This window comes from Adiantum capillus-veneris, chromosome 13, assembly GCF_014529385.1.
Source record: "Adiantum capillus-veneris isolate H3 chromosome 13, ASM1452938v2, whole genome shotgun sequence".
In the NCBI taxonomy this organism is placed as follows: domain Eukaryota; kingdom Viridiplantae; phylum Streptophyta; class Polypodiopsida; order Polypodiales; family Pteridaceae; genus Adiantum; species Adiantum capillus-veneris.
The window spans coordinates 47,093,730-47,118,836 of record NC_140943.1 but is presented as its reverse complement, the minus strand read 5'-3'; the positions used below and the strand labels follow the sequence as shown (position 1 = coordinate 47,118,836).

General features: G+C 45.5%; 1 protein-coding gene across 1 annotated transcript in view; it reads left to right on the top strand.

Annotated features, from left to right (window-relative positions):
• The first annotated feature begins 320 nt into the window (after positions 1–320).
• The window catches only part of LOC147443930 (serine/arginine-rich splicing factor SR30-like), a 92,544-nt gene continuing 67,757 nt past the window's right edge, over positions 321–25,107 (top strand). The window contains exon 1 of the mRNA XM_086526719.1: positions 321–474. The gene's annotated coding sequence lies outside the window, so the exon portion shown is untranslated. The remainder of the gene's footprint in view (positions 475–25,107) is intronic.

Sequence of the window (25,107 nt, the reverse complement as noted above, 5' to 3'; positions counted from 1 at the left end):
ATATGTTGCAAAAACATCGCATCCTAACCATTATGATGCAACGCCATTCTTGCTAGTTCTCCTTGTCGATCGACATTGGAATAGAGACCAATTCTTTGATGCAGAGGGGGGATGTGTTCGATGCCTTGAGGTGAGGTGCCACAGGTGGAAGTCGGTGCCCCACTCATGTGACATCTATGCTTTGCATAATGTTTTCCTCTACTCCCCAAGTCCAACTCCAGTGAGCCCTAAAATTAAGCATTGTATGTCTTTAGGAGACGTTAACAAATCTTTTCCAACCCGCCCCCCCCCTCTCTCTCTCTCTCACTCACTCTCTCTCTCTCTCTCTCTCTCTCTCTCACACACACACACACACACACACACACACACACACAAACAATAATCGATGCCACGTGTTTCATTAGAGAGACAAATCCAGGCAAAGGTGTGATTCTTGATTGTTTACGACGCGCTTAGCAGTCACCCTCTGCGCAGGTATGCTAAGCGCTCTTAATCTTGTTCTTCTCAATTGCAGTCGGGGGACGTGTTGTAGAGCTTGCATGTTGCAAAATTGGCCTGTCTGGCTTGTTTTTATTGCCTGCAAGCTAAGAGGCACCGATTCTGAGAAGCCCCCCCCCCCCCCCCCCCCCCCCCCCCCTTCTTCCCTTTCTCTCTCTTCCAAGACACACACGCGTGCGCGCGCGCGCGCACACACACACACACAGGAAAAATGTGTCCCAAACAGCTCTGTGTCTTTTTTCATAAGTAAGCTTTCTGCGATGCTACCATTTATGTCTCTATTTGGAAATTGAATGTGACAAAGAAGAATGATACTTTGAAGGAAGTTCAGCGTGCATCATAAAAGACACCTCTCTGCTCATTGCACTTATCAAAGAACTTAGCCAGAAGGCAACGTAGTTTTGCAATCAAAGAACCTTGTCGGAAGGCATTATTCATGCTAATTGCTTTGAAAGCTTTTACTTGACTGTGCCTATATTGGTTCTTTTTGCCCTGTATTTTTAGATGATATTTTCGCGCTTTAGGTCTTTTGGCCTAGGCTTCTTGTTTGGGCACCCCAATTTGGGCCTGCTCCTCGTTGTCTAGAGCTCCATACATGTTGGTCATAGAGCTTGTGGTAAAGGTTTGGTGAAGATATCATCAGGGTTATCTGACGTAGAACAATACTCAAGTCAAACAGTACCATCCAGGGACTTCTCACAAACAAAGTGATACTGTATCTCTATATGCCCGGTGTGGGTATAAAACACTGGGTTCCTCACAATGGCTATACAATTGTGCTTGCAATAAATCGTGGCCTAGTAGGAAACTTTTGCTTGGGTCTCTCAAAAGATGCAATTTGTGAAGGTCCTCGACTAAATGGTACCCCGTTTTGAGTCAAGGTATGCAACAACGAAGTACTTTTTGCAAACTTTCGAATGAAATGCCTATAGTAAGAGCATAATTCCAAAAAGCTCTTCACATCATGTACATTTTGCAAAGGAGGCCAATCTCGAATAGCTGCCACCTTAGGCGAATCCATGCTAACACCTTGTGAGAGTGCGCGTGTGCGGAAGAGAGAGAGAGAGAGAGAGAGAGAGAGAGAGAGAGAGAGAGAGAGAGAGAGAGAGAGAGACGGTGGTGTGTGGAAGAGGGGGCGGCCATGACTACCAGAATAGAAGACTCCTACAATGATCAGATGATAATGAAATGTGTACCCCCCTGGCCCCATATATATATGAGTGCCCAAGGGAGTCCGTACTGGACGGGCGGCCACCCCAAATCTGGGTGGCCGGACAAAGGTGCAACCTATACATGGGTTGCCAGCCCAGAGACATACTAGCCGTACAAGTTTGCCGTAGGCCTATGTGAAGCAGTAGAGTGGTGTAAATCTAACACCCCCTCTCAACACCTAATGCTGAACAAACCGCATGAAGCCGAAGATGTGAGGCAAATGATGAAGATGTCTGTTGCGATGTCCTCTGAAGGACAATACTTTGGCGAACTCCGCGAGTGTAGCAACAGTCTTGGGTGTCCCAACCGCCAAGAAATCTCCATGGTAAAGTGCAGTCACGAGCAGTGTAGCAAACTGCTGTACTCCGCCGATACAGGGTGAAGATACTGCGTGAAGCTCCCGACTTGAGTGTGAAAACAACTCCTTGTCGTGAAAGAAGTGCCAATAGACCTGCAGGTGTCCTTTCCAATAGGATCCGTGGTGTCTGTAGTCAAACCGTCTGGAGAAAATGGGAAAGCCTAGGAACGGTGAGAATGATCGGAAGCCTGTCAATGCATGAACCTGTACCTAGTGTGGCGAGGTGGCTAAGCTATGAAAAACTCCAGGAAGGCCAAATGTAGCAATCTGCACAGTAAACGTCCTCCGAAACAAGGAAAGCCAGACTAACTAGTCTGCACTGTAGAAGCTACCGTAAGCTGCAGCAGTTACCAGGAGGCCGCATGGACCAACACCGGATGGTGTCTTGTCAGTAGGTAAGGTAATCCAAGAGGAAAAGCCAGACTCAACAATCTGCGGTGTGAAGGGTTTTTGAGAAGAGGTGTGGTCAGACCAAGCTGTTTGCACCGTGATCATCCTATAGAAGTAGGGAAGCCAGACTGACTAGTCTGCGCTGTGAAGTGAAGTGGCCAGACCAAGATGTCTATGCTGTCTTGTCTGTATCTCCTGCCTCCTGCGGTGTCAACCAAAACAGTATCCGCGCCAACAACGCCACCAAACTGATCTTGGTATGGCTCTCATTGTCAACGAGCTGGGAGTGGTCTACTGCCCAAGTCGGGGGATAAGTCTGGTGTAAGGTTACCGAGGGTGAGTGTAAGCAACTTTGAATGTAGCAATCCAAATGATCAGGAGTGTAGAAGAGCAACTGCAATACCATCCGAGCCAAGCTCCAAGTGATTCCAGATGTAGTCGCGGGATGCCTGGTCTCCCGCATCTCGCGGGTAAACTCTCCTAGAGAGTCCAAAGCACTGAAGTCCCACTCCAGTCTGTAGATCCAAGCAATGAACTTGTCCAAGAAGAGATCCAAGATCCTCTCCCTAAGTCCATGTAGATGCTCTTGTGTAAGCAAGTGATCTAAGGTGTCGAGGTCAAGTTGTTAGTGTGCGTCCACCAAAGATGGTGTCTTCCGTGGGAATGTTGGAATCCCACATGTCATGAGCATGGCCATATCTCGTGTGAACTCCTTTGATGAGTGCATAGTGTGTTCAAAACAAACCACGAGTCACCACCCCCTCTGGAGTGCGCAACCGTCGAATGATGGCTGGAATGAATGGATTTCCCAAGGATCGTATGCCCGTAGATGATCAAGTCGATGTCGAAGATACCGTATACTGCAGCAGTCACTGAGAGACCGCACGGACCACCATCGGATGGGGTCCTGGCAGGAGGTAACTTCATCCTTTGTGAAAAACACAAGCCAGGAGGTTGCTGTCTGCCCAAAAACACAACTGCTGGGTGATGAAAACGCTGCTGTCCAGCGATTTTCAGCGTGCTCGTACGCTCCCGGCAAGGTCCGAAGCGGTGCAGAGGGTCTGGGGTGGGTGGGAAATCAAAGTCACAACCCCTAGTGGGCTGAAAACAGAGAAAACAGCAGGTATGTGTGGCTGAAATCTGATGGAAATGAAGAGGATTTGTCGCCGGCAAAGCACTGGATACTGAGCCGGGTACAAAGGCAAGATCCATGATGCGTGTGAAGCCCAATGCTCCCCCTCTTTTGCAAAGATCTGCCTTGAAAACGCAACTCTGCAAAAAACGCATGCGTTGGCTGCCCAAAACGCAGGTGGAAGGAGGCAATTCCGGCGATGAAAAGCCCTTGTGCTGCTAGTGCTAATGGGGGAGGGTAGAGATCTGGTGTTCTCCAACAAAAACGCAAGGGGAAGGATGAGGTCTTCGTGGTGGATATCCTCCAGCTGATGTCGCTGTCACAAACGGATCTTTCAGGCATTACGAGATCACAAATTAATGATTAATTGTCACAAACTGGTGACGTGGCTGCCCAGTACACACACACACACACCCTCCCTTTGGCATGAACAGTCCCGCGGAGAACCTGGCTGAAATGATGACGTGGTTGCACCGTACGGACAGGCCCGCGTTTTGCAGCACAGATCACGGAAATCTGTACAGCTGACGTGGTAGAACTGCGTACAGAAATTGCTGGCAGATTTTGGGCTGCTTTTTTGGCTATGCAATTTGCTATATATATATATATATATATATATATATATATATATATATATATATGTATATGTGTGTGTGTGTGTGTATATATATATATATATATATATATATATATATATATATATATATATATAGAGAGAGAGAGAGAGAGAGAGAGAGAGAGAGAGAGAGAGAGAGAGCCCTTTTGCTTTATTTTAAAAGGCTTTTGAGTTTTCAGCTTTTAGGGGCTCTGCTTTTGGGCATCCCTTGTAACCTTTAAATAAGTGGGCAGACTTCCCACTTCTCAGAGAATCTGGACGCAGAGTCTGAGAGTGAGAGCCTCCCACTCCTTTGTACTTTGAGTTGTAGATTAATACAAAAAGAAATACCGAAAGGGCGCCAGACTTTGGGGCCAATATCTCTAGGTTCGGAACTCTGCCGGGCTAGTGTCGAATCAATTGTGAACTGTGAACTGTTTTGAAGTGAATTCTTGTGGTGTTGCAGTAGAATCTTGACTTGGAGTGTCCAAGTCTGTTTCAGTGGTAGCAGAGCGCGGCAGATTTCTCTCCTACCGGGAAATCCGATTCTTTTTACGCGGCACTTATGGATTCAAGCAAAGATCGGTCGACTTCCTCCCGACTTCCTCCGCATCCGGAGATGCGGGAAGAGATCACGAAGAAGATTCATGCGAGGAGTACGGCCCGCCTCCGCCTACTCAGGCAGAGCTTGAAGAGATGGAGCGTCAACGATTGATCGACGATGCAACAAAGATGATGCTAAATTTTTCGAAGGACGCGAAATTTGCAAAATTTATGAGCCAGACCTCCTTCGACGAGGTGCACTCACAGTGGCGGCAAACCACAGAACCACCCCTCAAACTGGCACTCAAGAAACCTCCTACTCCAAGGGTGTTTACAGAGCATTAGAAGAGGTGGTTGATGCACGGATTCCTCAGCTTTTTGACGCGTTGAACAAAGCAAAAAAGCACAACAAAAAGCAGAAGAAAGGAACCGACTTCTTGGGTTATTTGGGTCGTCAGTCTACATTTGCATCGGCAAGAAAGCAGAAGAAGTGTGTTCGATTTGAAGGAGTACCCAGTTCTTCTTCTTCTTCTTCTTCTTCGAGTTCTTCTAGCTCCTCTGACTCGAGCGAAGAAGACAGAAAAGGCAAAAAGTGAAGCACAAAGCAAAGCTTCGGAAAGGGCAAGAAAAAGGCAAAGAAGTCTAAATCTCAACCAGTTGTTGACAGCTCTACAGAGGACTCGTCTTCGGATAGTTCGGACTCTGACAATAGCTTTTACGCAAAGAAGAAGAATTTTCAAAAAGCCAACCAGTATGACTTCCTGGAAGATAAAAGCAAGAAAGCTCGAGACATTAAAGAAGGTGGACAGTCAATTAAATTTGACACGTTTTCTGGTTATAGAGATGCTTCGAAGGCTTTGGCCTTCATCCAATAGTTTGATATAGCTTTCTCTGGAGGGCGTTACTCAGAGCACTCCAAGATTCGGAGGCTACCTCTTACTTCAAGGGAAATGCTCGAACTTGGTAGTCCACGCTTCTATTGAACAAGACAGCGCCAGTTAAATGGCTGAAGTTTAAAAGGCTTTTTATTTCTTCTTGGCTGACTCGAGAGTACGAATGCGACATACGAACTGCTTGGAACCATCTTCGGATGACCAAGAAGGATACATTGGACGCATATTGCGAGAGAGTCTGGAGCTCTTTTCTACCAGCCTCTTCATTTAAGAAGATCTTGTTCAAAGAATAGATTGAGCGGTTTACCTTGGGACTTCCTACAGAGATCGGAGATCACTGCTTAGAGCTAAAGTCAAATTCCATTTAGGAATTGATGAGTCATGCAAAACGGGGTTTTGCCATTCATTCACGCAGTTTGACCTACCCCACAGATGAAATCATGACGCAAAGGACCGAACAGACTTCGAACAAATGAAAGTAGAAAGAGGAAGAGCAACCCATAAAAGAAAGAAAAGGATGCACGACCCAAGCTCACTCTTCGGGAGAGAGCTCTCTACATCAAAGAGGAGAAGTGCTTTGGATGCGGGGAAATGGGGCACATCTCCGCGAAGTGTCCTAAAAAGGCACCAAAAGAACAGAACGACAAAGACGAAGAAAGGCCTGAGAGTTCAAAAGCAGCCGAGGAACGTCGACAAAGAGGCAAGACGAAAACAGGACTGGTTCCAGATTGCGTGGGTACTGACCCAAGCACGATGGACGAGAGTACAAAACTTTGCCGACCATGGGGCAAAGTGAAAGACCAAGAAGCCCTGATCTTCTTTGATGGAGGGGCCAAAGCCAACTTCATTTCACCTGAATTGGTGGCGCGGCTCGAGATCACACTCAATCGGATGGGACCACTAGCAGAGGCAGTTCTAGCGGCACCCGGTAGGGACGTAGCCATTACACCTGTCATTGGCAAACTTCGGTTGCATTGTCAGGGGTATTTGGGGCATGAGGACTTCTACATAATGCCCTTGGAAGGTTGTGATGTCCTCATGGGAATTCCTTGGTACCACAAGAACAACGCCGTGGTCGACTATTGGGCGAGAAAAGCGACTTTGACTACAGAGAAGGGCCGAACCATTGTACTTGATGTAAAACTTAAGGGCGAGTCTGTCCCTATCGTATTGGCTTCGGCCGTTTCAAAATTAATGAAATCCAGTCTGTTTGTTTACTCGATCTTTTTGAGAGAGATGAATGATGAGAACAGGACAAATATGTCTGAACTTATGCCAAGATTTTCTCCACACTCATGCCGATTGCTTTTCAGAGGGCCTGCCAGGCGAGCTACCACCCGCTCGTCCTGAGGATCATACTATTGATCTGATACCTGGAAGCACACCACCGAACCGGCCACCTTACCGTGTGAGCCGAGCCCAGAATGAAGAGATTATGAACGAAGTGAAAGACCTCTTGGAAAAGGGTCTTGTCTAGCCTAGTACCTCACTGTACTGCTCTCTAGTGTAGTTGGTTTTGAAGAAAGACAGATCCTGGAGAATGTGCATCGATTATAGAGCTCTCAACAAAATCACCATCAAGAACAGATTTCCGATTCCTAGGATCGATGATATTCTTGATCGACTACAAGGATCCTCGTGCTTTAGCATGATCGATTTGAAGAGCGGATATCATCAGATCCGAATTGCGCCAGGAGATGTCTATAAGACAGCTTTTTGGACGACTTTTGGGTTATTTGAGTTTTTGGTGATGCCTTTTGGCCTAACCAATGCTCCTGCGACATTTAACCGGATGATGGATAGGATTTTTTCAAGAGTACAGTCTATTTGTTGGCACTTTCTTTGACGACATCATTGTTTTCTCCAAGGATGAGGCAGAACATAGAGAACATCTGCTTTAGGTCTTTCAGGCATTACGAGATCACAAGTTGGTGATTAATGCGAAGAAAAGTAAATTTTTCCTACATGAGATACACTTTTTGGGACACATTGTCTCAGCAGTAGGAGTGCAGATGGACGCGGCCAAGATAGAGACTATCTGTGATTGGCCCGATTTGAAGAATGTCCATGAAGTTAGAAGCTTCTTGGGATCGTGTTCGTACTACAGGCGGTTCATTAGAAAGTTTGCAAAGGTTGCTTCCCCTTTGCATATCTTGACACATAAAGGAGTCCTTTTCTCGTGGGGACCCACAGAGGTGACTGCCTTTCAGACATTGAAAGAGAAATTGACTATAGGACCAGTTTTGACTTTGCCGGACTTGCAGAAGTCATTTGAAGTATATTGTGATGCTTGTGGTCGTAGTCTGGGTGCAGTCTTAATGCAAGAAGGCCATGTCATTGCCTATGAGAGCCGATTGTCCTCAGGCCGGAATTGACAACACAGATTTATGAGAAAGAGCTTTTGGCGGTTATCCATGCTCTTACTCACTGGTCTTCACAGACCATCAGAGTTTACTGTCACAGAAGCAGCTATTGGAAAAGCAGATGCGATGGGTGAACATCTTTCACAGTTTCACTTTCAAATTGTCCATGTGCAGGGACATAAGAATTTGGTGGCAGATGCTTTGTCCCGGAAGCCGTTGGTTCTGGCTATATCTTAGGAGCTTCGAGGATATCGTCGATCAGTATGCCACAGATACAGATTTTGCAGATATCTTCTCTCTGATACGGAATGGGGAGATAGTAGCGGGATATTCCATTCGAGATGGCTACTTGATGAGGAAAACCATGTTGTGCGTTACACAGCCGTTGAGGGAAAAGGTTATGACCGAATGCCACTGTCCACCTTTTATGGGTCATCGCGGCATTGCTACCACCTTGAAAGAGGTAGAGAGATACTTCTTTTGGCCGAGACTCAAGAAGGATGTGGACGAGTTTGTGCGCAGTTGCTTGGTATGCCGGAAGGTCAAGTTTGACAGGCATAAAGCACAGGGATTGTTACAGTCTTTGCCCATACCCACTTGCCCCTGGGAAAGTGTAAGGTGCAGCGGAATGAATGTTTGCGCTTTGCTCAAGATGAGTGCTCCGAACTGTGCTCAAGGTTCCTTTTGTTCTTATGAAAGGGAGAGCCTTCCGTTCTTAATGAGAGAGTGCTATGATCACAAAAAAAGTGAATGGACACTGTGCGTGCAAGTGTATGAGACTGAGAGATACAGAGAGAAGAGAGATACGACACTAGAGACGTTGTAAAACCCTCCTCCGAAGGCCCCACTCTCGTCGGCGAGAGTGGTCTACTTATGATTGCACAATCTGGTACAAATGGTATGCATGAGACTGATGCAAGTCTAGGCTATGTCGACGATGAGGACAATGATGACGAAGTCGACCTAAGGGCTGAAATCTGCAATCTTTCTACTGCTGTCCAAAAACACTATGGGCTGAAATCTGCAAATCTTCTATCGGCTGAATTCTGACTCTATGTCGATGACGACGATGTGACTATGACACGATGAAACTGTAAACCTTGCGGAAACTGACCGTGCGGCGAGGAACTATTGCGGGAAGGTGAGATCTGCGAGGTTCGGGACTTGAACTGCGGGTACTAACTGCTGAAAACTGAAAACACTGATGTTCCTCGACTTTCCGTCGCAGTGAATCTGCAAAACGCTAGGGTGTGTAGCAGATGCAAAAATGCTAGGGCTGAAAATCTGCAATTCTGACGCCGTTTGTCTTGCAAATGCAAAACGCTAGGCTGATCTGATGTCTTGCTGCTGCCGGAATCTGCAAGTGCAAATCACTGGCTGATCTGGTCCAAAAACGCTAAGCTGTTGCTGTGGAGCAAAAATGCTAGGTCTCTTGGGGGGGTTCTGCTGGGGTTCTGCGGAGAAGGTGCCTGTTGAGCATGTGCTCCTGCTACCTCTTCTGCCATTGAGTGCTAACTTGGGTTTGCTTATATGTTAACTTACCCAATTTGCCCTACCTACTTTTGTTGGGAAGTCACTTAAATTAATAAGTGAAAAATGTCAAAAATAGGTAAAATAGGCTAAATGCATTGGAAAATTCCCCTGACTGATTTTGATGGATTCTGATGGGAATGCTTATGATCATGCTGTGTGCAACCAGAGGATATGCATCTATGCTAAGTGACTGGGCATGCACGGTCTACAAATAGACTCACAAAAAGTGCCAGATCACTTCTAATCTAGACTGACTGGGCGGACTGAACCCTTGCTATGCTGTAGCTTGTCCACGGACACATAGGGTTGGATGTGTCACGTGACAGAAAGTATTGCAATGGATTTCATTTTTGATCTCCCGAGAACACAGAGTGGTCACGATGGTATCTGGACTGTTATTGACAGATTTATCAAGCAAGCTCATTTCATTCCAGTGAAGAAAACAGTCAAGTCGGATCACTTAACGAGACTGTTTGTGGCCCAGATCTTCAGATTACATGGCATGCCCGAGACGATTGTCTCCGACAAGGACCCTAGATTAATGAGTTTATTTTGGAAGGCTATTTGGGAGAACATTGGCACGCGGTTGTAGTTCTTGTCATCTTTCCACCCGCAGACTGACGGGCAATCTGAGATTGCCAATTCAATGGTACTAGATTTATTGAAGTCTTACATCTCGGATCAGAAGACTCAATGGGAAAAGTATTTACCTTTGGTGGAATTTGCCTACAATAACACAATATCCTATTTGACGGGGAAGGCGCCATTTGAGAGTATTGAAGGTGCTATGAAGGTTCCACCCTTTCTAAGCACGAAAGATAAGATTTTTGAAGCCGATGAGTACACGCGTGACTTGGACACGGCTTTTGCCAAGGTCCGCGAGGCTTTGCAAAAATCTCAAGAAAGACAGAAAAAGGCAGCAGATCGCCATTGTTGCGATATGAAATTGAAGGAGAACGATTGGGTGCTCTTACGTTTTTAGAAGGCACTCTTGAGAAAGAAAAAGGGAAAGGAGAGGCTTTTTCCAAAGCTTAGTATGCGATACTACAGACCTTTCCAGATCTCCGAAAAGATAAATGATGTCTCCTTTTGATTGAAGCTGCCCGACACTTGGAGGATTCACAATACTTTTCATACGAGTCCCCTGAAGCCTTTTAAAGGCGATGTGCCCGAAGATGGGAGCCTGATGAGCAACCCAAAGTGGAAGAAAACGAGGAGATCTTTGTTCCCAAAGACGGTTTTTGGTTAAATTCAAGAACTATCCTACATTGGATGCAAAGTGGATGGAGGAGGAGGACCTAGCAGATACTCCTCAGATTGTGAATCTTTACCTTGAAGCTTTTGGTTTAGCATAGTCTATTCCAAATGGAACACCGAATTCAGCTTGGCCGGTTATCTGGTGCAGCGGGTATGCACAAGAGGGGAGTTACTCCGCTCCTTTGTCAACAGATGCCTCGATTTTTGATACTATTGTCACTGATGTCTCTTTGAGCTTCAGGGATACTGAGAGCTGAGAATATTCTGCTGTAATGAGTTTATGAACTGGAATTCCCGATAATATGATACTGATTTGTTCTTGCCTTGTTTAAGTGCAGGAACTGATAAACGACATGACTGTAGCATTTTGGTATGAATGATCTCGATAGACATGGTTGCAATAGGGATTAGTCAATCGGGCATCTATGAGGTCCTGAGTGGATCTAGATGCGATTGCTAATTGTTCTGCCGATAAATCATGGTTTGAGATCCGAATGAATGTTGAATGTGATTTGTCATGTGATGTCCTGTGATGTCAAGTGATTGTGACTGTCGATTGGTACATGTGCTAGATGTGTGTTCCTAGTGTGTCGGTACTAACAGTCTGTAAGGATTCTAGGTACTAAATTCTTAATTAAGTACTTAAACTCATGATTAAAACTTAAGAAACTTGAACTGAACTCAGAAACAAGACTTAGAAGACTCTGTGTTTATTGATTGAATGTGTGATACAAGGGTTCCTTATATAGGAGACGAAGAGACATAAATGAAAAGACACGTCTCTTGATGAAGAGACATGACTTTAGAGGTAAAAGACACATCCTTTCGGCGAAGAGCTGCAACCATTGGGCGAAGAGTCGCACTCGTAGAGCGAAGGGGTGTGACCAGTCGTCGAAGGAGTGTGGCTTTTGGCGAAGAGGCACGTCTCTTGGGTGAAGGGTGTGACCATCCAAGCGTAGGGGTCCTCCTTGGCATGGCACTTCGCGTATCTGCAACTAGGAGTAGATGTATTGTTGTTAACATAGTCACAATCGTGACATTCCCTCCCATTTAAAATGAGAGCCCGTGTCAAAGAAATGACTTCTGATGTTGATAGAACTCTGGAAAAGCATTGAATCTTCGAAAATCTTCGATCTTTGAGTTATCGGAAACCTTTGTTTTGAACCTTTGCTTTGGCCGAACCTTCTTTAATGTGATCGTAGACTGTGTTTGTGAAAGAAAGACATTGAGATTAATGCTCTATGATTTGGGCATTTGTCACAAAGTGATGACGTGGCGGACAACAGAAACCCTAATTTCTGCCAGAAACCCTAAAATTCTTGCAAACCCTAATTTTTGCCAAAAACCCTAAATTCCGGAAATCGCGGAGGCGGATTATTTATTTATTTATTTATTTTTTGGAAAATGATGAGCGACGCGAATTTTGCTTTTGCTTTTAAAAAAAAAAAAAGAGAAAAGACTCTCTAAGAGAGAGAGAGAACTGATGCTTTTGATTTTAAAAGCTTTTGGGGCTCTGCTTTTGGGCATCCCTAGTAACCTTTAAATTAGTGGTGAGGGCCTCACTTCTCAGAGCATCTGGACGCAGAGTCTGAGAGTGAAACCCTAACCGCTCTCTTGTACTTTGATGATTGATTAATATAAAAAGAAATACCGAAAGGGGCGCCAGTCTTTGGGGCCAATATCTCTAGGCACGGAACTCCGCCGGGCCAGTGCAAATCTATTGTGATCTGTGAATTGTTTTGAAGTGGTTATTTGGTGCTGTCGCGGTTGATTCTTGACTTGGAGTGTCCAAGTCTGTTACAGTGGTATCAGAGCACAGCCGATTTCTCTTCTACGGGAAATCCGATCCCCGAATATTTTTTTTCCGCGGCACCTATGGCTTCAGGCAATGATCAGTCGACTCCCTCTGCATCTGGAGATGCGGGCTGGGATCACAACGAAGATTCAGACAGAGAGTATGGCCCGCCTCGGCCTACTTAGGCGGAGCGGCGAGAGATAGAGCGTCGCCAGTTGATCGGCGATGCAACAAAGATGATGCTCAATTTTGCCAAGGACCCGAAGATGGCAAAATATATGAACCAAACCTCTTTGAAAGAGGTACAGATGGAGTGGCAGAGAACCACAACACCACTCCCGAAACTCGCTCTCAAGAAACCTTCTGCCTCCAAGAAATATACGGAGAAGGAACTGGAGAAAGTGGTTGATGCACGGATTGCTCAGCTTTTTGACACGCAAAAGAAAGCCAAAAAGCAAAAGAAAGGCACTGACTTCCCGGGATATTTGGGTCGTCAGTTGACATTTGACAAGGCAAAGAAACGGAAGAAGCGTGTTCGATTTGAAGGAGTACCCAGTTCTTCTTCTTCTTCTTCTGACAGTTCTTCTAGCTCCTCGGATTAGAGCGAAGAAGACAGAAAAAAGCAAAAAGCGAAGCAAGGCACACAGCTTCGGAACGGGCAAGAAAAAGGCAAAGAAGGCTACATCTCGCCCAGAGATTGACAGTTCTACTGAGGACTCGTCTACAGACAGCTCAGATTCCGATGACGGAAAGTTTTAGGCGAACAAGAAGAATTTTTACGAAGCCAACCAGTATGACTTTCTCGAAGATAAAAGCAAGAAAGTCCGAGAGTTTAAGGAAGGTGGCCACTCGATCAAGTTTGATACTTTTCAGGATACTCAGATGCTTCGAAGGCTGTGTCTTTGACATCGCTTTCGCGGGAGGACGCTATTCAGAGCACTCCAAGATTCGGAGAGCTGCCTCTTACTTTAAGGGGAATGCTCGTACTTGGTGGTCCACGCTTCTATTAAGCAAGACTGTGCCAGTTACATGGCTGAAATTCAAGAGGCTTTTTGTTTCTTCTTGGTTGACTCAAGAGTTTGAGCGAGATATACGAGCTGCTTGGAACCATCTCCGGATGACCAAGAGCGATACAGTGAATTCTTATTGTGAAAGATTCTGGAGCTCTTTTCTACCCGCCTCTTCATTCAAGAAGATCTCGTTCAGAGAACAGATTGAGCGGTTTACCTTGGGTCTACCTACAGAGATCCGAGATCACTGCTTGGAACAGAAGTCGGCTTCTATTCAGGAGTTGATGAGTCATGCGAAGCGGGGCTTTGCCATTCACTCTGGCAGTCTGACCTACCCCACAGATGAGGCCATGACACAACGAGCCGAACAGACTTCTGGGAACGAAAGTAGAATGAAAAAGAGCAACCCAGAGAAAAAAAAAGGATGCACGACCCAAGCTTACTCCTGAGGAGAGAGCTCGCTTCATCAGAGAGGGGAAGTGCTTTGGATGCGGGGAACATGGACATATTTCCGCAAAGTGCCCTGATAAGGCACAGAAAGAACAAAATGATAAAGACGACGACAGGTCTGAGAGTTCGAGAGCAGCTGATGAATGTGGCAGAAAAGGCAGATAGAAAAGCAGAACTGGTACCACATGGCGTGGGACCTACACCGAATCTAATGAATGAAAGTACAAACTTTGCCGCTTTCGGGGCAAAGTGAAGGATCAGGAAGCTCTTTTGAAGGAGCCAAGGCCAACTTCTTTTCACTTGGAATTGGCGGCTCGATTTGGAACTACGCCCGACAGATTGACGCCACAGGCGAAGGTAGTTCGACTGGCACCCGGATGGGATGTTGCCATTACACCGAGCATTGGCAAACTTCGTTTGCAAAGACAGGGGTGTTCAGGGCACGCGAGTGACGTTCTACTCGGGATCCCTTGGTACCACAAGAACTACGCCGTGGTTGACTACCGGGCCGAGAAAGCGACTTTGATAAATGAAGGGCTTAGAGATTGTACTTGAAGAACTTCAGTTTTCTTACTCATTCTTTTGGGAGAACTGAACGATGGATAAAAGTTGAATATGTTTTGACCTGAAGAAAAGAACGCCAAGATTTTTTTTCTCCACGCTCATGCCGATTGCTTTTGAGAGGACCTGAAGATCATACCATTGATCTGATATCTGGAAGCACGCCACCGAATCGGCCACCTTATCGTGTGAGCCGAGTACAGAATGAAAAGATTATGAACTCAGTAAAAGACCTCTTGGAAAAGGGTCTTGTCCAGCCTAGTACTTCACCGTATTGCTCTCCAGTGTTGTTGGTTTTGAAGAAAGACGGATCTTGGAGAATGTGCATCGATTATAGCACTCTCAACGAAATCACCATCAAGAACAGATTTCCGATTCCTAGGATCGATGATATACTCGACAGGCTACAGGGGTCCTCGTGCTTTAGCAGGATTGACTTGAAGAGTGGATATCATCAGATCAGGATAGCGCCAGGAGATGTCTACAAGACAGCTTTTCGGACGACTTTTGGGTTATTTGAGTTTTTGGTGATGCCTTTTGGCTTAACCAATGCTCTTGCGACATTTAACCGGATGATGGATAGGATTTTTCGAGAGTACAGGCTATTTGTTGGCACTTTCTTTGACGACATCATTGTTTTCTCCAAGAATGAGGCAGAACACAGAGATCATCTGCTTCAAGTCTTTCAGGCATTACGAGATCACAAGTTAGTAATTAATGATAAGAAAAGTGAATTTTTCCTACTAGAGATACACTTTTTGGGACACATTGTGTCAGCAGCAGGAGTGCGAATGGACCCGGCCAAGATAGAGACTATCCGTGATTGGCCCGACTTGAGGAATGTCCATGAAGTTAGAAGCTTCTTAGGACTATGTTCGTACTACAGGCGGTTCATACGAAAGTTTGCAGAGGTTGCTTCCCCTTTGCATATCTTGACACAGAAAGGAGTACCTTTTTCGTGGGGACCCACAGAGGTGACTGCCTTTCAGACATTGAAAGAGAAATTCACTACAGGACCAGATTTGACTTTGCCGGACTTGCAGAAGTCATTTGAAGTATTTTGTGATGCTTGTGGTCGTAGTCTGGGTGCGGTCTTGATGCAAGAAGGCCATGTCATAGCTTACGAGAGCCGTTTGTTCTCTAGGCCGGAGATGACAGCACAGATCTATGGGAAAGAGCTTTTGGCGGTTATCCACGCTCTTACTCAGTGGCGGAATTACCTACTCGGAGCGGATTTTACTGTCTTTACAGACCATCAGAGTTTGCGCTACTTCTTGTCACAGAAGCAGCTTTCGGAAAAACAGATGCGGTGGGCGAACATCTTGTCACAGTTCCACTTCCAGATTGTCCATGTGCAGGGACAGAAGAATGTGGTGGCAGATGCTTTGTCTCGGAAACCGTTGGTTCTGGCTATTTCCGCAATACATCATAGGAGCTTCGAGGATATGGTCGATCAGTATGCCACAGATACAGGTTTTGCAGATATTTTCACACGGATACGGGATGGGGAGACAATAGCTGGATACACCCTTCGGGAAGGCTACTTGATGAAAAAGGCTATGTTGTGAGTTACACAGCTGTTGAGGGAAAAGGTTACGACTGATTGCCACTGTCCACCTTTTACGGGTCACCGCGGCATTGCTACCACCATGAAAGGGGTAGAGAGAGATTTCTTTTGGCGGAGACTGAAGAAGGATGTGGAAGAGTTTGTGCGCAGTTGCTTGGTATGCCAGAAGGTCAAGTTTGACAGGTATAAGGCAGAGGGATTGTTACAGCATTTACCCATACCCACCCGCCCCTGGGAAAATATTGAAATGGATTTCATTTTTTTTTATCTCCCAAGAATACAGAATGATCACGATGATTTTCCGATTACATGGCACGCCTGAGACGATTGTCTCCGACAGAGACCCCAGATTTATGAGTTTGTTTTGGAAGGGAATTTGGGAGAACATTGGCACGCGGTTGCAGTTCTCGTCATCGTTCCACTTGCAGACTGACGGGCAATCTGAGATTGCCAATTCAGTGATTTTAGATTTATTGAAGTCTTGTATTTCGCATCAGAAGACTCAATGGGAAAAGAACTTACCTTTGGTGGAATTTGCCTACAATAACACGATACACTCTTCGACGGGGAAGACGCCATGAGAGATTGTTGAAACTGCTGCGAAGGTTCCATCCTTCCTGAGCACGAAAGATTAGAAATTTGAAACGGATGAATATTCGCGAGATTTGGATACGGCTTTTGCCAAGGTTCGCGAGACTTTGCAGGAGTCTCAAGAACGACAGAAAAAGGCAGCGGATCGCCATCGTCGCGACTTGAAACTGAAGGAGGATGATTGGGTGCTCTTACTTTTGAGAAGGCACGCCTAAGAAAGAAAAAGGGAAAGGAGAGGCTTTTTCCAAAGCTTAGTATGTGATACTACGGACCTTTCCAGATTACTGACAAGATAAATGATGTCTCCTTCCGATTGGAACGGCCAGATACTTGGAGGATTCATAATGCATTGCATGTGAGTCTCTTGAAACCTTTTAGAGGTGATGTGCCTGATGATGGGGAGCCTGATGAGCAACGCGAAGTGGAAGAAAACGAGGAGATCCTTGTTCCTGAACAGATTTTGGCACATAACGATACGAAGAAAGGTAAAGTCCGAAGGCGGTTCTTGGTTAAGTTCAAGAACTTTCTTGCATTTGATGCGAAGTGGATGGAGGAGGAGGACCTAGCAGATACTCCTCGGATTGTGAAACTTTACCTCGATGTTTTGGTTTAGCACAGTCTACTCCAAACGGAACCCAGAACTCAGCTTGGCCGAAGATCTGGTGCAGTGGGATGCACAAGAGGGGAGTTACTCCGCTCCTTTGTCAACAGATGCCTCGATTTTGATACTAAAGTCACTGATGTCTCTTTGAGCTTCAGGGATACTGAGAGCTGACAGTATTCTGCTGGATGACTTTATGAAATGGAATTCCTGATTATGATATTGATTTGTTCTTGACTTCTTGTGAGTGCAGGAACTGATAGACGAAATGACTGCAGCATTTTGGTCTACTTGATCTCGAATAGACATGGTTGCAATAGGGGTTAGTCAATCGGACATCGATGAGGTCCCGATTGGACCTAGATGTGATTGCTAGCTACATTGCCGATAAATCATGGTCTAAGATCCGAATGAATGTTGAATGTCATGTGATGTCCTGTGATGTCTGGTGATGTCCTGTGATGTCGTGTGATGTGACTGTCGATTTTGTAAATGTGCTAGATGTGTGTTCCTAGTACGTAGGTACTAACAGTCAGTGTCTGCTAAGACGGTTTATGGCTTTTGTCGGTTTTGCAGGCGTAATCGCGGTCGATTACAATGCTTTCAAGAGGGGGGTATGTCACAAAGTGATGACGTGGCGGACAACAGAAACCCTAATTTCTGCTAGAAACCCTAAAATTCCTGCAAACCCTAATTTTTGCCAAAAACCCTAAATTCCGAAAATCGCGGAGACGGATTATTTAATTTTTTTTAATTTTTTTTATTTTTTTTTTGGAAAATGATGAGCGACGCGAATTTTGCTTTTGCTTTTTAAAAAAAAAAAAGAGAAAAGACTCTCTAAGAGAGAGAGAGAACTGATGCTTTTGATTTTAAAAGCTTTTGGGGCCCTGCTTTTGGGCATCCCTTGTAACCTTTAAATTAGTGGTGAGGGCCTCACTTCTCAGAGCATCTGGACGCAGAGTCTGAGAGTGAAACCCTAACCGCTCTCTTGTACTTTGATGATTGATTAATATAAAAAGAAATACCGAAAGGGGCGCTAGTCTTTGGGGCCAATATCTCTAGGCACGGAACTCCGTCGGGCCAGTGCAAATCTATTGTGATCTGTGAATTGTTTTGAAGTGGTTATTTGGTGCTATCGCGGTTGATTCATGACTTGGAGTGTCCAAGTCTGTTACAGCATTCCCTATGTGGGAGGACACAAGAGGTTTAATACTCTCTTGACTAACAACGCAGGATTATGCGCAAGGACAGATACCTAGATTGATTTCTAGGAGGATTACTCTTCTCGAGGTTGAGAAGGCGAAAGTGACTTAAGAGATTTTCGGATGAGGACACTTCTAATCTGTTGGAAAGACACGAATGAAGAGTTCTTACATTGCTCGTAAGTTTGATGATTGGTGAAGGATATCCCGGAGGTACTAGAGGAACGACATAAACGGATAATGTAAGTATTGAATTATTGAGTTTTGTGTAATTTAATTTTTAAGTTCTCTTCTGAGAAAGGAGTAGCTCAACTCACCATTGAGTAAGATTTTGATTTTTTCTGGTTTATCCCCAGCAGTTCAATTGGACCTCTACATTTGAGGACAATTGTTTATAAGTGAGAGGGATGTTGCTAAATTGGCTTTATCTGACATAAAAATAATTCTAAATGAATTATTGGATTTATAAGTATAAGGGTTTTCTTGCTTGGAACACAAGGAAAAATAATTCTAAATGAACTTATTGGAATTTAAAGTGAGAGGGTTTTTCTCACTGGAGACATCCCAGTACAGAATATTCCTAGTGCGTCATTGAGAGTAATGATGGGAGCACTGTGAAAGGGAATATTTGTAAGGCCACCACAAACGGGTACTTCTGATGCGTTACATCGGATGGGTGGCAGGGAGCATCGAGAAGAAGTATTCAACCATCCGTGAATGGACATCTCTGATGCGTCATAGGATGGGTGACATAGAGCATCGCGAAGGACGTTGTACTGTAAGTTCGGTAGGGTGATGGGTATTCCTGATGTGTCACAAGGTGGGTGATGGGTGCATTGGAAAAGAGATATCCACAGTCGAGAGGAAATTCCGAACTATGTTAGAATTGTGCACAAGGAAAACACTTGAATGAAGATGGGTTCGAAGGAAACTTTGAGGAAAAACGAATGCTTTTTGAGAAAGCAGGTTGCTTTTCGAAAAAGCAGATGCTTTCCCGCGAGGAAGTCTATGTCTTCATTGCAACCGTGCATGTGATTGCATCCAGGGACGCCTAGGAAGTGCTGTGAAAGCATTGTTTTTAGCTTATAAGGTTTTATTGAGTTCTTGGGCAGATGCATACTATTTTTAAAATACGCCGGCTGCCATTTGATAAATAAGGCAGCAAAGCAGCCAGCGTTCTCTCTCTCTCTCTCTCTCTCTCTCTCTCTCTCTCTCTCTCTCTCTCTCTCTCTCTCTCTCTCTCTCTCTCTCTCTCTCTCTCTCTCTGGCTGAACAATGCCAAAAAAAAAGACCGCGATCTCTACACGGGCAGCTTGTGCTCTTCTATCTTTGCGGTGACCAGGGAGCTATAAAAGCATCACATGCCCTCTCCCAAAAAAAAAGACCAGTTTTTGCAAGGAGGAGATGATGATGCAGATTTCAGCCGCAAAGAAGACGTTGCCGGTGATGCCCATGGCTGCCCCAAGTGTACCAGACGTTGCCAGGACCCAGTGCACGAGTCCCCTCGCGAAGAAGTGCCTACGGAGTGTGTTTCCATCCCGAAAGCTGCTGTTCTTCTCTGTTTTCAGCCCACAAACGTCGTAGACGGGGCTGATTTACGAGAAGGAACCTAAGAACACACCTCTTTTGCGTGTAGGATTGGAAGAGAAGATTTTTCTATGTAGAGATCTCTTTTGGGGAATTGCTTTCTGAGAACCGAGTTGCGTTTCGAGCGTTGGAACTTGAAGGTAACGATTTTCATGTTATGATCTCTAAGTATTTGTTTGCAGGTGTACTTCCTCTTAGTGAGGGAGTAGGAGCAGAGCGAGGCATGAGCCTCTGCAGGAGAAAGCGCTCTGAGGAACCAGAGCCAGATCAGCCCAAGGGTTTCATACCCAGGTTTGGGAAGCAGATCCACACATCGGAGAGAGGTAGTCTCTCTCGTTGTGATCCGGAAGTGGGGATTCCCAAGTAAGGACTTTGTGTTCGGGAAAGCAGAGTTGTTCTGCTGGAAGAGGACTTTGGAAACAGAGTTGGAAAAGAGAGTTGCAGGGATGCCATGCCCTGAGTTTGGAAGGTGAGATCCAGAGGCGAGAACTTAGATTCTCGAGGATTCAGAATAAGGAACGGGAGTTCCTTGGAATAGGGTTTTTGAAACAGACTTGGACACTTCAAGTCAAGATTCTACCGCGACACAACAAGAATTCACTTCAAAACAATTCACAGTTCACAATTGATTCAACACGGCCCGGTGGAGTTCCGTGCCTAGAGATATTGGCGCCCCTTTCGGTATTTCTTTTTGTATTAATCTGCAACTCAAAGTACAAAGGAGTGGGAGGCTCTCACTCTCAGACTTTGCGTCCAGATGCTCTGAGAAGTGGGAGGCCTGTCCACTTATTTATTCATTACAAGGGATGCCCAAAAGCAGAGCCCCAAAAGCTGTTCCAAAAGCTGCCCATTAAAAGCAAGCAACTCCTCTCAATTCCTAGGTGGGAAAATAAAGCAAAGCTTTAAAAAATAAACTCTCTCTCTCTCTCTCTCTCTCTCTCTCTCTCTCTCTCTCTCTCTCTCTCTCTCTCTCTCTCTCTCTCTCTCTCTCTCTCTCTCTCGCTAATTGCGTAGATGAAAAGCTGCCCACGCATCTGCTTTTCCGTATGCTGCTGCCAGCGCTTTTGGCGCCGCAAATTGCGGAGGGTCCGTACAACATGCCATGTCAGCATTTCCCATCGTTTTTCGGGCTCTACCGCTAGCCAGGGTATGTGTGTGCGTCTGCTGTCCACTGGCCACTGGCACGTTACCAGTTTGTGACATACCCCGCTCTTGAAAGCATTGTAATCGCCCTCGATTACGCGTGCAAAACAGACAGAGGCCATAAACTGTCGTAGCAGACACTGACTGTGTCACCAGGAGGCGTATTTTTCCTGTTGCCTTCCGTAAATAAGTATTAGATATATTTATTTTATTTTTACTTGTTTGTCCCAAAACCCTTGAAAAGGTGCAAGTGGACATTGCATGGCCAGTGTGAAACGGCTGCATCCAAATGGGTTTCTCACATCGGGGATCTAGGTCGGTCAGACAGGGACTGCTCGGGCCAGTTAGCACTGAATTCTGATGAGTATGGAAGCTCGTATGCGCCAAACTGGAATTTGGGCCACTCGTCAAGTCACTGCAACTTTATAAGTTGAAAGGGGCCAGTAAATTAACCCACATTGTAGATGTTGGTCAAATGGTAGTCTTCAATGATGGTCAGGAGACCGATAGGGACGCCATGGAAGCATCTCCTAAAATTTAGGGAACTGCTATTTTTGACTGGAAAATGTGTTCGCGTCATTAGCTCTGGAATGACAAGGGGAACATTTTATTGCTCTGCTGCCAAGTCAACTGACGCACCAGTTGAGATATTTTTAGCAGGGAAAGCCCAAACTCGGAAACTGGGCGACGTGTCAGCCTGTGAGCGATTCTGCCACTCTGGGAGGCAAAAACGAGCTGCATATCAACAAAGGGGGCGCCATTTTCAGCCTCAGGTGGATTGTAGCAGGTACAGAAGCTATGGAATGCTTACCTTGCCCTCTATGCACAGTATGGTGATGGGAGTGATGCCCTGCATGCTACATACTGCTCTCTTTCTCCCCTACGTACAGTATGTTATGCCCCACTAGTGGGCTTCTCATTTGACCTATGTACAGTTCTGGGGGTTTATGCGCGTTTGCCAAGGCAAGAGCCTTCTGAACAGGAACCGGATTAGCTAATTGCTAATCCCCCACAGGTACGCACAGTTCCATCACGAAAGATTGCGAGTTTGGAGAGTTTTCTCGCGTGAAAACTCGTCCAATTCACAGGGGAACTGTCCCATTGCGTGCGAGAGCCCTTGGGACACGCGTAGGCGTGTTCGCTCCGCTAAAAACGATCCGAAACAGGGAATTACAGCCTGCTGTGTTTTTCTGCAGGTTTAGGGTTTCGCACCTAAACTGCAAGGGGAACATCGGGGGAGCCTCGTGAGAGCCTTGGGATGCGTGTACAGGCTTTTGGGCTCCCGGCAGTGAAAAACAGAGAATTACAGCCTGCTGAATTTCTGTGAGAGCTCACCAGAAAGCTTCCAGATATCGAGGGAATCCGTCCTAGACAGGTGTTTTTGACCTATAGGGGTTTTTGCGTCAATATGCTGTCGAAATCCGGTTGAAAACCTGCGTTTTCAGCCCTCTCCAGGTTTGGACAGCTTTGTGAAAGCTTGTGCTAAGTGGTCGGATCGTCTACCTTAATTTGAATAAAGAAATACTGAAAGGGGCGCCAGTCTTTGGGGCCTACAGGGTGTCGGTCTCGTGTGCGCAGTGACATTCTAGTCGTTGGACGCAACTGTGTTCTCTTCCCTTCTCAGTGCTCTGTGTAAAGTTAACAGGTAATTGAAATAGTACCGCCCTCTACGTTGTACTGGCCGGTTATAGACTGTTGGTACCGACGCACTAGAAACACACATCTAGCACATGTACCAATCAATGGTCACATCACACGACAAATCACATTCAACATTCATTCAGATCTCAGACCATGATCTAATCGGCAACGCAATTAGCAATTGCATTTAGATCCACTCAAGATCTCATAGATGCCCGATTAACTAATCCCTATTGCAACCATGTCTATCGAGATCATTCAAACCAAAATGCTGCAGTCATTTCGTCTATCAGTTCCTACACTTAAACAAGTCAAGAACAAATCAATATCATACGAGGCAATCTGTTGACAAAGGAGCGGAGCAACTCCCCTCTTGTGCATACCCACTGCACCAGATTCCACCCAAGCTGAGTTCGAGGTTCCATTTGGAATAGACTATGCCAAACCAAAAGCTTCAAGGTAAAGATTCCTAATCTGAGGAGTATCTGCTAGATCCTTCTCCTCCATCCACTTCGCATCCAGTGCAAGATAGTTATTGAATTTAACCAAGAACTGCCTTATCACTTTACCCTTAATCTTTCTGTCTTTAGTGCCAATATCTATTCTGGAACAAGGGTCTCCTCATTTTCTTCCACTTCGGGTTGCTCATCAGGCTCCCCATCTTCGGGTACATCGCCTTTAAAAGGTTTCAAGAGACTCACATGAAAAGCATTGTGAATCCTCCAAGTATCGGGCGGCTTCGCTCGAAAGGAGACATCATTTATCTTTTCGGAGATCTGGAAAGGTTCGTAGTATCGCATACTAAGCTTTGGAAAAAGCCTCTCCTTTTCCTTTTTCTTTCTCTCTCAAAACGTAAGAGCACTCAATCGTTCTCCTTCAATTTTAAATCGCAACGATGGCAATTTGCTGCCTTTTTCTCTCTTTCTTGAGATTTCTGCAAAGCCTCGCGGATCTTGGCAAAAGCCGTGTCCAAGTCACTCATGTACTCATCGGCTTCAAAAATCTTATCTTTCGTGCTTAGGAAGGGTGGAACCTTCGCAACACCTTCAATAATCTCAAATGGCGCCTTCCCCGTCGAAGAGTGTATGGTGTTATTCTAGGCAAATTCCACCAAAGGTAAATACTTTTCCCATTGAGTCTTTTGATCTGAGATGTAAGACTTCAATAAATCTAGTACCACTGAAGATTGCCCGTCAGTCTGCGTGTGGAAAGATGACAAGAACTGTAACCGCGTGCCAATGTTCTCCCAAATAACCTTCCAAAACAAACTCTTGAATCTGGGGTCCCTGTCGGAGATAATTGTCACAAAAATACGGAAGCGTAAACTGACTTTTAATTGTACTTCAAATACTCAAGAGAATTAGATAGAAAGAGAGAAAGCTTGACACTTCATTGGGGACCAGAAGATGGGCTGGTCCCCCCCCCCCCCCCCATAAAGAGATTATCTTTTTTACTAAGGGAGAATCTTTACAAGCACAGGAATGGAGCAATAGCCCGTCCTCTATTCTTTCTTTTTTGCTTCTGACTGAGAGAGTGGGAAAGCTACTCTCTGAATACTGAGAGGATTTTCCCTTTGCTACGAGATTTTGGGAAGCTCTCGAAAACGAGAGTCTATCTTCCACAAAACTCAACGGAAGCTCTCAAAAATGAGAGTCTACCTTCCTCTAACTGTGTCCCTTTATGCATAATCATTCCTGCAACAAAAACAAGGCAGAAGCACGCAGAATGCACGCACACATGCTTGCTGTAATTTTCTGCACATAACCTGAAAATGTTACCTGAGCACCTTCCAAAGCCGAAATAGAGGCCTTTTTCGCGATGGAATCGCACCAAACTTTGTGTATGTGTAGTGTAGGTAGAGAAGAACTAGATTCTATGTGTATTTTGCTGAAATCCACCCTAAATGAGATGATTAGGGGCTGAAAACAGAGAATTTACAGCCACCACACTCTACGAAGAGAGTGCGTGTTGTAACTTCTCGCGATGAAACTTCACCAAAAGCTGGCTATGGCTATGGGAACCCTTGTTCTAGACAATGGGAGCACAAGGCCACCACATATGTGGCAAGGGGCTGCTCTCAAGCTACCATGGAGAGCTCCAATGCGTAGAGCATACTCACAATAGGGAGGGGGGAGTAGGAGCACTGCCAACACTGAGAAGTGGCTCAGTGGGGGAGGGGGGACCT